Below are 13,181 nucleotides of genomic sequence, written 5' to 3' on the forward strand. Positions count from 1 at the left end.
GACTTCCAAGGCTAGGTCTTAAGGACAATTCAACTTCCTTCAAGTTGGCCAGGGACACTCGCCTTTGGAGTCCTGATCTGCCGTGTGAACAGTGCAAGGCTGCCATGATGTGAGGAAGCCCGGACCACGTGGCCGTCTGTCCCAGCCAAGGTCTATGCAGACAGCCAGCACCAACTGCAGACAGTGAGGGGGGCTGCACTAAGAGAGAAATGAATGAGCCAGAGGTGCCTGCCAGAGATGCTGGGAGCTTCTCAGTCAGGACCTGCTAATAGGTGGAACCTTGGCTGGCCTCAAATCTGGCTTACAGGCCCAGAAATTCAATGTTGTCCGAGTTTCCAGAGATGGAGGGGCTCAGGGGGCCAGACCCCCCCCCCCTCACCTCGGCTCACAACAATGAAAGACACTGGCTCTGGGGGCTGCCCGCAGCTCTTAAGCTGGCACCCTCCCTCCCTACGGGCTCCAGCCCAGGCAGAGTGCTCTCATGGTCAGTGGGTTGGAGGGGACCAGTGGTCTGGGCTGTTAAACCATATCAGCTCTCTAATCTATGTTTTCTTTATGTCTTTGTTCATTTTTTTAACTCTCTCCCCAGTAGAGTGTGAACTCCATGAAGCAGGTGCTCTCAGGAGCTTACCTGTGCTATAATCTGCTGCATCTCCAGCACTTACAACAGTGCCTGCCACATAGTAGGTGCTCAAGAAACACTCATTGAGTAAGTAAATGGATGGATGGATGGATGGTGGGTCCATCACTGCGAGCCAGACCAGCTGCAGACCAGATACTGCCCCCTCCTCTGTGAAATGGGCGCCGTGACGGGGCCCACCCATCAGGGGTGTTGGTAGATGGCTTGAGAGAATGGACTGTGCTTGAGCCTAGCGTGTCACTAACACTCAAGTGAAGATTACCAGGATTGTTACCATTATCAGTTGTCACTAGGCCACTGGTTGAGTCCCCTCTGTGCAGAAAGACAAATTCAGGTCCTGACACCCCTTGTCTCAGGTTCCATGAAGACTCCCAACCTTGGAGCATATTTTGGCTTCTGACCCCCCAAGCAGATGAGGCACCTCCCTGGGGCTCCCTCCCATAGCCTCCCGTGTGTACCCCAGTCCCAGCTCTGGCATACTGATCACTTGTTGGGGGGGGCCAGGGTTTGGGGACCAGGCCTCACCCCCTGTATCCAAGTCCAGCTCTACTCCTGCAAGTGCTGGGGAATGGATAATGAGGGGATTGAGTTGGTCAGAGCTTCCTCTGAGATCGCCCGATACCCTCCCATTCATCAGCCTTTGACCCGAAACACCACAGCCTCCCTCCATCACACCATAGGGATAGCTGTTCTGTAACAGCCAAGATGGGGGGTCACAGGGCCAGTTTCTTCTCATTTCCCTCCCAGAGCGGGAGTCTCACGTGAGCCTGTCAAGATGAGGGCAGTGATGGTGTTAACGGGTCCCACCTGCATGCATGGATGAGGTGGCCGTGGCCCTCCGGAGGGCACCTGCGTTCTCCACAGCAAACACGGCAGGGAGACTGAGGGGAAACCTGGTGGCTAATCCGGTGCCCTAGGCTCCCCACCAGCCCTCCTCATGGTTGAAGAGCATATCTGTGCCGTTAGGCAGTGCCTCTCTGGTGCCCACAGAGATTATCTGCAAAGGAACAGAGGTGAGGAGATGGGGGTCTGCCCTCCCTGTGCCCTCCAGCTACTTGCAGCTGGGTCTGTGCAGCCTCAGGGCCCCAGACTGGGTGGGGACCGCCTCCCCCGAGAGTGAGGGAAGGAGGGAGGTGGCTGGGGGAGGCTAGTGCTGCCGGCCTGGAAAGACAGCAGGGCTAGAAGCCTCAGTTCCCGAGTTTGGGGTTTCAGGCAGTACTGGAGAAGAAGGGATAGTTAACTCGTGCTAAAAGCTAGTTAACTTCTCACCCTCCTTGGGACCCTTCCTCCCTCCATGGTGCCCTCTGCCACCACAACCCATGGTCTCCACATCCTTCTTTCCCCGCCCGTCCCACCTCCTGGCCCTGTGGAGACTTCCCAGCAGCCCTTTCAAAAGGAGGCACCTCCTCATTCCCTGTGCAGCTTCCAAACCATTCCTCCTCCTTCCTCCTTCCACCCCCCAGCTCCCCTAAACACACACCAACCGTCTATGCCACCCATGCCCCTGCCAGTGCTGGCGTCCACCACCTCCCAGCCGCTCCCCTGCATTCTGGGGGGGGGGCTCACTGCCTGCCAGGCCCCCAGCTTCGTTCTCAATGACTCCAGGATCCACATGGATACCCGTCAGCACCCTTACCTCCTGACCTCCAGACTTCAATTTCCCCACTGCCCCCAGCTGCCCACTCCCAGGGCCACACCCTCAACCCGTCCTCATTACTGACAGTACATCCCTGAATTTCCCCCCTGACCACACCTCCTGTCCTTCCCACTCACTTTCTCTCCGACAGCCTCCATCTAACACCCTCACCCCGGTGCCTCTCCCACTTCCTCACTGGCCGTCACCCCTCCCCTTTTCCTGCACTCCTTCCCGCCTTGGAGTCCACGGTCTACCGTGCTGATTCTTCTCTTGCAACACCTGACTCTTGTTCCTTGCTTCCTCTGTCACCCCCGCCTGGCAGAAGCCAACTCTCCACTCTCTCCCCACCTGCACAGGGAAGCGAGGAGTTGCTGAGACAGTCCTGCAGCCAGGTTGCCCCCGTGCACCTTCACCTCAAATGGGCAATCGGCCCTGCCTGGCCACTGTTCCATTTTCCTGGTGTGAACACAGACGGAACTGATCCGGTGTGGGGGTGAAAGGAAGAAAGGATGCACGGGAAGGACTTAGAAATTTCTGGCTGGAACAATAGAGTGTGCAGTGGTGCCGTTTTCTGCGATGGGGAAAGATGAGGAGAAACAGGCTTGGAAGAGAAACCGAGGCTTCCTGCACTTGGTTCGGATGATTTTTACCTCCCACATAGATCTTTTATTTGTTTATTTTTTTGTGAGGAAGATCAGCCCTGAGCTAACATCCATGCTAATCCTCCTCTTTTTTTTGCTGAGGAAGACCGGCTCTGAGCTAACATCTACTGCCAATCCTCCTCCTTGTTTTCCCTTTTTCTCCCCAAAGCCCCAGTAGATAGTTGTATGTCACAGTTGCACATCCTTCTAGTTGCTGTTCCCACATAGATCTTAAGTCAATGTGGCTCTCCACCTCCTCTGCCTCCAGCTTGGCCCTGTGGTCTTGTTAAAACGTCAGTCAGAATGCATCAGCCCACTCCTTCAGACCTCTCAGTGGAGTCACATCTCAGTGCAGCATTAACCCAAGTGTCTGCAAGCCTTTCATAATCTGGCTGCTGGCTTCCACTTCTACCTTGTCCCTTGTGCTCCCCGCTTCACCCCCATTGAACATTCCAGATCTCCAGCTACACGGAGCGCCTTCCATCTGCTCCTCCAATGCCCTGGGCACGGGCCCACCCCAGCACCTTCACACTTGCTGTGCACTCGGCCTGCCGGGCTCTCTCTGTGGCTGGTGACTTCTCAGATGGCACCTTCTCAGAGAACCTTCCCTACCACCCCTCTGATGAGGGGGCCTTGTTCGTCTTGCTTGCTTTACCTTCCTGGCACCTGGTACATACTAAGCACCCAGAATACATTTGTTAAATGTATGAATGAATGAATGAATGAATGGGTGGATGCATGGATGGCTGCATGGATGGATGGAAGGGTTCCTTTCTCCAGGGTTGCTGTGAGGATGAGCTGTGATACTGGGTGGGAAATCACTCTGGAAACTGGCTGTGCTGCACGCAGTAGGCATTTTGCTCCAGCACCGCACTGGCACTTTGTAGGTGCTCAGTAAGTGCTGTCATATGAGTGAACTCATGCCACCCAAGGCAGGATTTAGGGTGTGAAGGAAGTGTAGACAAAGTGCGAGAGGGCCGTGGGGCCTCATTAGAGGAAGGGATGGGGAGAGGGAGGGCTCTGGCCAGCCTACCCTGCCTGCCTCTCCTGCCTCATCCCTTGCCAGACCCTGCCCGTCCCACCCCAGCTACATCTCATTCCTCTCACATGTCCTGCTGTTTCCCACCTCCAGCCCTTTCTCCACGAAGTCCCTGCTTCCTGGAATGCCTTCAGAAAAGCCATCATCCCTCACAACCTGTTCAGCTGTCACCCAATTCCTTCACGGACGTTAGTTGAACACTTAGTCTATGCCTGTCACTGCCCCAGGCACTCAGGCTTTGGGAAAACAGCTGAGGACAAGGTGTGAGGTCCCTGCCCTCGTGAAGCTTACATTCTAGTGGGCGTGACAGAGAGCAAACTGATCAGCAGTCAAACCATTAACCTCCTCCAGGAAGCCTTCCCTAACCTCCCCCGTCCCCCAAATCTGGTGCCTCTTCTCTGGCCCCCTTATCCCTCCCACACTACACCCTGGGCTCTGAATTTCCGTCTGTGTCTGTCTCCACTTAGGAGATAGGAAGGCCGGATTCCTGTGTCTTCCTTTTCTTATCCTGACCAGCATGGGGCTGGTACTTGGTAACTGTTCCCCTAGGCTGAATTCCACAGGCTGAGAGGAGGAGGCACAATGCCGGGCTGAGAGGCAGAGCCACGGTGCTGTGTGAGTGCCTGCATATTTGGGGAGAGCGTGGGGTGCAGGTGGGTGGGGTGAAGTGAGATGCTAGTTGGCACCAGATCTTGGAGGGGTGCGCAGGTTTCTAACGGGGTTCTATAGCCCTTGTCTTGCTAAGGGAATATGTCCCGATTTACCAAACCATCAAGGGAGCAGTGGACTTGGTCACATGTGAAATCACATCCCAGCAAGTCTCTCCACTCTCCCCCTGCCCTGCCGACGACTTGTAACAGTTTAAAACCAAGTGTCCCTGTCCCACGCAGCAAGTGCCTGGCTTAGGGAACCCATTAGGCTACCAAGAGGTTAAGTAGAAGTTGGAGGCCCTCTCATGGGTGACCTATCCATATAGGGCGGTAAAGGGAACTGGGATGACTTGGGGACATCCCTAACCTTTGAGGCTGACGTCATGGTGATAACCACTCTCCCACAACACAGCTCGTGGTGCCAGTTCTTCATAGTGGTGGATGAGGTCCCTAACTCAGGGCTGCGTGTCTGGTGTTCTTATGAGCACATGAAAGGAACCAGGCCCTCCCAGGAGCCTGCAGAGAAATTAGAGTCATTCCAAGAGCTGTTGATTCTTTCATTCAGCAATTGCGTATTGAGACCCTCCTCCTATAAACAGGTGCCAACCACTAAAAGAATAGCAAACCATACAAACGGAATGTGTTCATGAGTAGAGTGGTGCAGAGGGGCGGAGCTAACCTCATGTGGGGCGTGGCATCACCTGGGAGGAGGGGCTTGAGCTGGGCGTGGCAGTATGATCCCCAGGAGGACGGGCATTCCAGGAGAGCAGCATGTGCAGACACTTGGGGGTACAAGGAGGTGTGAGACATCAGGGCTTGTTCAGGGAGCAGCAGGCAGTTGGGTGTGGCTCCATTTATCAAGTCTATCTTGTGTGCCCAGCACTGGGCCACTTCATTCCACTGATGAAACCCATCACTCTCTAAGGTGATTTACAGATGAAGATGCTAATCCTCAGAGAAGCTAGGTAACTTGTCTGAAGTCCCATAGCCAGCAGCAGAGCTCAGGTTTGTCAGATTCCCAAATCTGTGCTCCTAACCACCACACTGAACTGCCCCGTGACATGATGCTGGCCCTGAGGAGCCAGGAATGGCCATTTGGACTTGCTTCCAGAAGGCAGAGTTCCCTGAATGCCTGCCATTTGCACTCCACCTTCAAGAGACCTGTCATGTCCTTGGACTTTCATTTTTTTTCTTTTCTTTTTTTTTTGTAAGGAAGATTAGCGCAGAGCTAACGTCCGTTGCCAATCCTCCTCTTTTTTTGCTGAGGAAGATTGGCCCTGGGCTAACATCTGTGCCCATCTTCCTCTACTTTTTGTATGGGACGCCGCCACAGCATGGCCTGATAAGCGGTGCGTCCGTGCGCGCCCGGGATCCAAACCTGTGAACCCTGGACCACCAAAGCGGAGCACGCGAAGTTAACCACTACACCAGTGGGCCGGCCCTGGATTTTCATTTTCTTAATGCTTGTCTTTAAATGTTTTGCTTTTTAAAAACTTAATTTTAAGTAATTTTTTTCTTGATGTATAACTCATATGAAGAAGCACACACATCAATTAATTTTCACTCGTCTAAAAAACAGTAATTTTTCACCCAGGCCAAAAGCAGATTATTACGAGCCCCTCAGCAGCCAGCCTTGTGCCACCCCCCAGGGCCGGGCCCACAGGTACCCACTCTCCCAGTTGTAACAGCATAGATTAGTTTTGGTTGCTTTTGAGCTTCATATAAATGGAATCATAAAGGCTGTTCTTTTTGTGTGTATCTGGCTAAATTTGTATAGTTTATTCATTCTCATGTTTATACAGTATTCCATTATATGAACATACCTGAATGTATTTATCCGTTCTACTGCTGACATATAGATTGTTTTCAATTTTTGGCTATTATGAACAATAGCTGCTATGAACATTCTCGTGCATGACTCTTGGTGAACGCATGTACTCATTTCTGTTGGAATTGTACCCAGGAGTTGAATTCCTGGGTCCAGAGGCTGCGTCTGCTCAGCTCACTAGATATGGCCAATTCCCAATTTCCCAAAGTAGTTCGTTTCCATCCCCACTACCAGTGAATCAGAGTTCCGCTTGCTCCACATCCTTGCCAACATTTTTATTTTTTTTTGTGAGGAGATCAGCCCTGAGCTAACATCTGCCAATCCTCCTCTTTTTTTGCTGAGGAAGACTGGCCCTGGGATAACATCCATGCCCATCTTCCTCCACTTACTATGGGACGCCGCCACAGCATGGCTTGCCAAGCAGTGCATCAGGGCGTGCCCAGGATCCGAACCGGCGAACCCCGGGCCGCTGCAGCGGAGCACGCGCACTCAACCGCTTGTGCCACCGGGCCGGCCCTTGCCAACATTTGATACTGGAAGTCTTTTTCATTTTAGTCCTGGTGGGTGTACAGGGATATCAAATTGTGGTTTTAATTCACATTTCTCTGATGACTAATGCAATTGAACACTTTCCATCTGTTTATTGGCCACTTATATATCCTCTTTTTATGAAGTGTTTAAGTCTTTTGCCCATTTTTCTATTTGATTTTTAAATTTCTATTGACTTTTCTTATTGAGAAGAGTTCTTTATATATTCTGGATGTTAGTCCTTTAACGGGTATATGATTTGCAATATCTTTTCCCAAATGAATTTATTTTATGGACTATTATTACCATAACTAAAAAAAACACTATCACATGTCATAGATAGTAGGTAACTGTAAAATAAATAGAATAAAAACAAGACAGTGTTATTACACTCTAGCTAGCACTCTTGCGGCTGGCAGCCTGGCTAGAGTCCTGACCCCTATTAAAAGGAGAGAGTAGCTAGTGAGAAAGCGGTGTTAAGGACATTCTGGCACCCCGTGGAGACTTTCTCCTTGATGTCTTCAGAAGGCTGGAAAGAATTAGAAAAGAAATAACGTTCTCAATTTGCAACCCCGTGTTAATTATCACCCCGTGTACCCTCTGTCCTTGAACCTCCTATAATTATGTCACCTACCACCTGCTGAGTGTGGTCTACACTTTGGGAAACACAACTCTAGGGGAAGTGGATGCAATGAGCGTTTTAACTAGGAGTTGGCCTAATGAGATTGATGCTGTAGAAAAATCATTCAGGTGGCAGTGTGGACAAAAGCAAAAATAGAGATGAGGAACCCAAGTTAGGAGCAGCTGAGGGGGTCCAGGGGGTAAGTGTTGAGGGTCTAAACTGGGAGTGTGCCAGGGAATAGGAGGGTGTAGGAACCGGGAAGATAGGAGGTACAATCTGGGCACCATGGTGGCTGATCCATGTGTTAAGAGAGTAAAAGGAGGGGTCTGGGGTGACTCTGGGATTTCTAAGTTGGGGGACTGGGAGGAGAGAGAGAGCAAAGAGTGGAGAAGCAAATCATGGGGAGGGGGGAGATGATGGATTCCATTTGGGGTATGCTGAGTTTAAGTGTTTGCAGGACCTCAGCGGGAGAGTCTCCCATTCATTCATTCATTTCACAAATATTTACTGAGTGTGTCCTGGTGCCGAGGTGCAGCGGTCCATCAGACAGACAGGATTCCTGCTCTGATGGAGCTTAACATTCCTGGAAAGACAGTGCGAAAGACGGACAAGGACAAGCAAGTTATGCGCGGGGCTCAGGGTTCTGGGCTGCAGGGTGGCTTTGGGGCCTGTCAGTGTAAGGGCAGCAGTTAAAGCTGTCAGTGCAGGTGAGCTGGCCTGGGGAGAGTGAACGGAGCAGGGGGGAAGGGAGAGAGGGGCAGGTGAATGGAGCAGAGGGGAGGGTGGAATGCCTGCGTTTAGAGGCAGCAGGGGAAGGACCACCCGCAAAGAAAACCACTGAGGAGTAGTCAGAGGGGGTGGAGGGCAGAAGCAGGTCACAGGAAGAGGGTTTGGAAGGTCTGTCAAGGATGCATTCATTCATTTATTCAGTAAAACTTTACTTGGCCCCTTCTGAGTGCCAGGCTCTGGGGAATCAGAGATGAAGGAAAAGCCTCTGGGGGAGGCAGATGTATAAATGACAAATTATTAGGCAAAGCCGCATCAGAAACATTCTATTACAGAGATACGACGTATGTTGTGGGAGCACAGAGGATGGGAACTCACACTTTTTGAACCTACTATGTGCAAGGCACTGGGAAAGGCTCCCTGGAGGAGTGGGCATGGAGCTAGAGAATGGGGCAAGGGCCATCGACAGAGAGCAATGGGAAGCTGGCGGGAAGCTGCTTCTTGAGTTCTGGCAGCCGGGCGTCCGTCGTCCGCGAGCACGCGAGGGGTGGAGCAAGCCAGAGGGCAAGGAGCCTGGGCGGGGTTAAGGTCGTGCCAAGAGCGTGGGCTGAATTCAGAAGGCGATGGGGCCAGTGCAGGTTTCGAGGAGCGTGCCTGCTGCTCCGCAGTGTTCCACCAAGCAGACGGGAGCCAGAGCCCCCGGGAACCCTGCACCGGCTTCTCTTCCCGCCCCCACGGGTTAGCAGGTGCCCGCGTGCGCAGTAAGCGCTCACTCTGCGCGCTTCACCCACGTGGGCTCCACGCGGCCCAGCGCGTGCTGGATAAGCGCTGAGTGAAGGGGTGGTAGCGCGCCGGAAGGCACCTTGCAGGGAGGCATGAGAGAGAGGGATACAGAGTACAGGGATGGAGGGGTTAGCACAGGTTCTAGGGTCTTGGGAGCGTTCTGTTGGGAGAAGTTGGCGGGGAACTGAGGGCAGTTGTCGGGGATGGGGAAGAGCCGACAGGGCAGAGGTGCCAAGGCCCAGCCCGGCGACCTGAGCTCAGAGCCACCCTCTGAGGGGAGGCCCCGGGTTGGCGTAGGGCCCGAGTCCTCTCCCTCTGCCCAAGGCCTCACCTTGCCTCTTCCTCCACTACATGTCATCAGCCTCATCCCTCAGCCTTGGAGCTCAGAGATGGACTGAAACGTGGGGTCTGGGGTCTGGAGGGGGACAGGACCCCAGGGTTCTCTTGGCCTACCGGCAAAGTAGCCCAAAACGCCCTGGAACCCTCCCAGGTGTTCGCTGTTGAGAATCACCTCTTGGGCAAAAGACCTCTGGCGCCCCCTACTGGCATCTCTGCGTGAACAATCCCAACCCCCTTCTGCAGCCCACCCTGACCCACGGGTCCTGAATACATCCAGGGCCAGGTTCAGTGGCCAGAAGGTGGTGCCCAGCCCCACACAGGACCGAGGTCTGCCTTGTGATATTTACCTGGATTCCAGCAGCTCCCTAATTGGTCACCCTCCCTCCCTCCTCCACCCACAGCTGGGAGAATCTCTTTTTTTAAAGAATATCTTTTTTAAAGCATATCTGTGGAATACAGCTCAGCAATAGCAAGTAATGACTAACGATACTCACAACGACTTGAGTTGATCTTGAGGGCATTATGCTGAGTGCAAAAAGCTAATCTCAAAAGGTTACATACTTTATGATTCCATCTGTATAACGTTCTTGAAATGACACAATATAGAGACAGAGAACAGACGAGGCTGCCAGGCATTAGGGAAGGGGAGGGAGGGTGTGGCTATAAAGGGGCAGCATAAGGGACTTCCTTTAAGGTGATGGAACAATTCTGTATCTTGATTGTGGTGGTGGTTATATGAGTCTATGCATGTGATAAAATGTTGTGGAATTACACACAAAGACATACAAAAAAGGAGTGCACGCAAGAAATGGTGAAATGGAATAAGGTCTGTAGTCTAGTCAATTGTGTGGCGCCCGTCACTTTCCTGGTTTTCACAATGCACTACAGTTAGGTAAGTTGTCACCACTGGGGGAAGTTGGTGATGGGCACATCAGACCTCTCTGGACTATTTATGGGACTTCTTGTGAGTCAATAATTCTTTCAAAATGAAAAGTTTATGAAAAGAGAAAAAGCATACCTGGCCGTATTGTCCACCTGCTCATCTCCACCTAGTGGCACTCAGTGGGCTGTGGAGGATGGAGGCCATGAAAATAAATCTGCCAACTCCCCTAATGACCCAAGCCCTCCTCTGAGGCTGGCAACAGAAGACTGTCCTCTCTTGGAGGGCACAGGGGTCTGGTCCGCACAGCTTCGATTCTACCTGGCAGGTTACCTCGCTTGTTAATCCCAATGGGTCCCTTCCTGTACTGGCCTGAGGGGGGCACTCTTCCACCTCTGATGCTCAGCCCCACAATGGACAAAGCACTCTTCCCTTAGCCCTGCTGGGACTTGGCTGAAGTCTTGAAAAAAACGCTGCTCTGGAGCTCTGGGAAACAAAAGGATCACAGCCCAATGTGCGGGCTGTACCCTGGGGGCTCCTCCAGGACTCTCCTGCGTCTGGCTCCTACCGGCCCCACCACAGCGGCTGGCTCACCCCAGGACCCAGGACTGCCCTCGGGGCTGAGGAAGGAAGACTAGCGAGACTTCGCAAATGTGCCTGCACCAGGTGCTGGGCCACACATGTTGCACACGTCTCATTTGTATTGTAAGAAGTCTCTGAGGTAAGAGGGAATGTGCTAACTTCACAGACGAGCACGCTGAGGTGAACAGCTTGGCCAGGATCACCTGGTGGGAAAAGGCCGAGCTGGGGTTTGAACTCTAGCTGTGAGTAATTACAGAGTCTCCACTCTCCCAAGGCTTATAGTGTCATGGGGAGGCAGACAGCACTAAATAATTATGGTATATGACTGTAAAATGACAAGCTGAGATAAGAGAAGTGTATGAGTCTCTGATGGTGTGTAATAGAGAAAGCTGACCCAGCTGGGTATTCAGAGGAGCTGCCTGAGGAAGAATTACCTGAACAAAATGTTAAAAGATGACTAAGCAAAGGGAGAAAAGAACTGCAAGGAAGGTACAGCATGTGCAAATGTCCTGGGGCAGATGGGAACATGAAACATTTGTGAAACCGATGGGAGGTCAGTGTAGCTGCAGTGCAGAAACCAGGAGAGCAAGGAAAGCATGAGGCCCAGCAAGTGTTTACCGAGTGTTTACTCTAGCCAGACTGTTCTCAGAACCTCAAAAGTATTATCTCATGTAATCTTCACAACAGCCCTATGAGGTTGGTACTGCTGTCTGCATCCTCATTTTCCAGATGAGGAAACTGGGACACAGAAGGATGAGTCAATTACCCAGATTCACCGTGCAGGGGCGCTGTGGAGCTGAAATTTGAATCCAGGCGGTCTGGCTCCAGAGACCGTGCTCTGAACCGCTGAGCTGTACTGCTTCAGGAGAGGAGGCTGAGGGGTGGGTGGGGGCCAAATTGGGCAGAGCCCCGGAAACCATGTTAAAGCTTGTGGTCTCTTCCTAAGATAAGTGGAAAGATTTTTAAGCAGGGTGATAATATAATCGGATTTGTGTTTTAAAATGAGGATGGGAGCAAAGAGAATGTGGGAGGGGGAGGGGCTGGGAGGCTGCTGCAGCGGTGCAGGTGGGAGATGTTAGCCCAGGTGGGGCCCTGGTGATGGGGAAAAGTGGGAGGATCAGAGAGGTAGGCCTGTGGGACTGGGACACAGATGGGGGATGGAGGGTGGAGAGAGAGGGGAGATGGAGGGAGAAGGCCACACTCCCGGGTTTCTGGCTTGCCCAGCCCGGGGGATGATGAGTCGCTGCCTGAGACAGGTAAACCTCTGGAGGAGGGTCGAGTTTGGGGAAGATCATGAATCCAGTCTAAGGACTGTTGCAGGGAGATATGGGGTTGTCAGGGGGATGTGGGGGCCTGGAGCTCCGAGGAGCAATCCGGTCTGGTGCTATTGATGCTGCGGGTGTGGACGGTATCATCCAGGGAGGGGGCGCAGAGGGAGGGGAGGGGCTGGCCCCCAGGACTCTGACCTTTCCAGCTGGGCAGGAGAGAATGAGGTGCCGTGGCCAGCGTGGGAGGACAACCAGGAGAACGTGATGGTGTGCAGGCCAGGAGGAAGAGAAGGTTTCCCGGGAGGGAATGGTCAGCGGAGGACAGGATGCTCTCAAGAGGACAATTGATGTTAAGACCCCAAAATGTCCTGTAGTCATCAGTGTGCGATCATTGGTGAGTTTAGGGGGGAAATTCAGGAGTCTGATGGTGTGTGGGGGTCGAGGAGTGAGCAAGGGCAGCAAATGGTGAGAGGAAGGAGCTCGTTGGATGTCGTAGTGGATGCTCTGGGCACCGTTCAGATCCCCCTCCTTCCGGGACTGAAGCACGAATTTCCCAGCTGTGGGAGGGTTGGCAGCTGACAGCTGTCATCAGAGCCTCCCTCCAGGACAGGCCCTGGGCTGAAGAGAGCCTCTTTGCCCAAATTCCTTTGCACCCCCTGCCACCCGCCAAGGCAGTCCTCATCCAGTGACTGGTGGATAAGGCAGTTTAAAGGCCTGGCACCCTTCCCACAATGTGGGACAACGCTGAGGCTGTCCCAGCCCCAGAGTTTCCCGTGGGGTCGCCTGAGGCCTGGGACGGGCCTGCATCACACTTAACTTTTCCCTTGGCCCTATCCTGCGGCGCTCATCCCCCACAGGTGTGGGTCCTGAGAGCAGCCCCAGTAAACTTCCTACTCGCTTCTCTCCATTTCCTGAGGAATTCAACCTGAGACAGCAGTTAGTTGAGTAAGAGAGACAAGTGGCTAGTGATAGAGGATACTTCCTGAAAAAAGAAGAGATTAGCTGTACCCTGGAAAGAA

The sequence above is a fragment of the Ceratotherium simum genome, chromosome 16, assembly GCF_057802395.1.
Source record: "Ceratotherium simum simum isolate JZ-2026a chromosome 16, ASM5780239v1, whole genome shotgun sequence".
In the NCBI taxonomy this organism is placed as follows: Eukaryota; Metazoa; Chordata; class Mammalia; order Perissodactyla; family Rhinocerotidae; genus Ceratotherium; species Ceratotherium simum.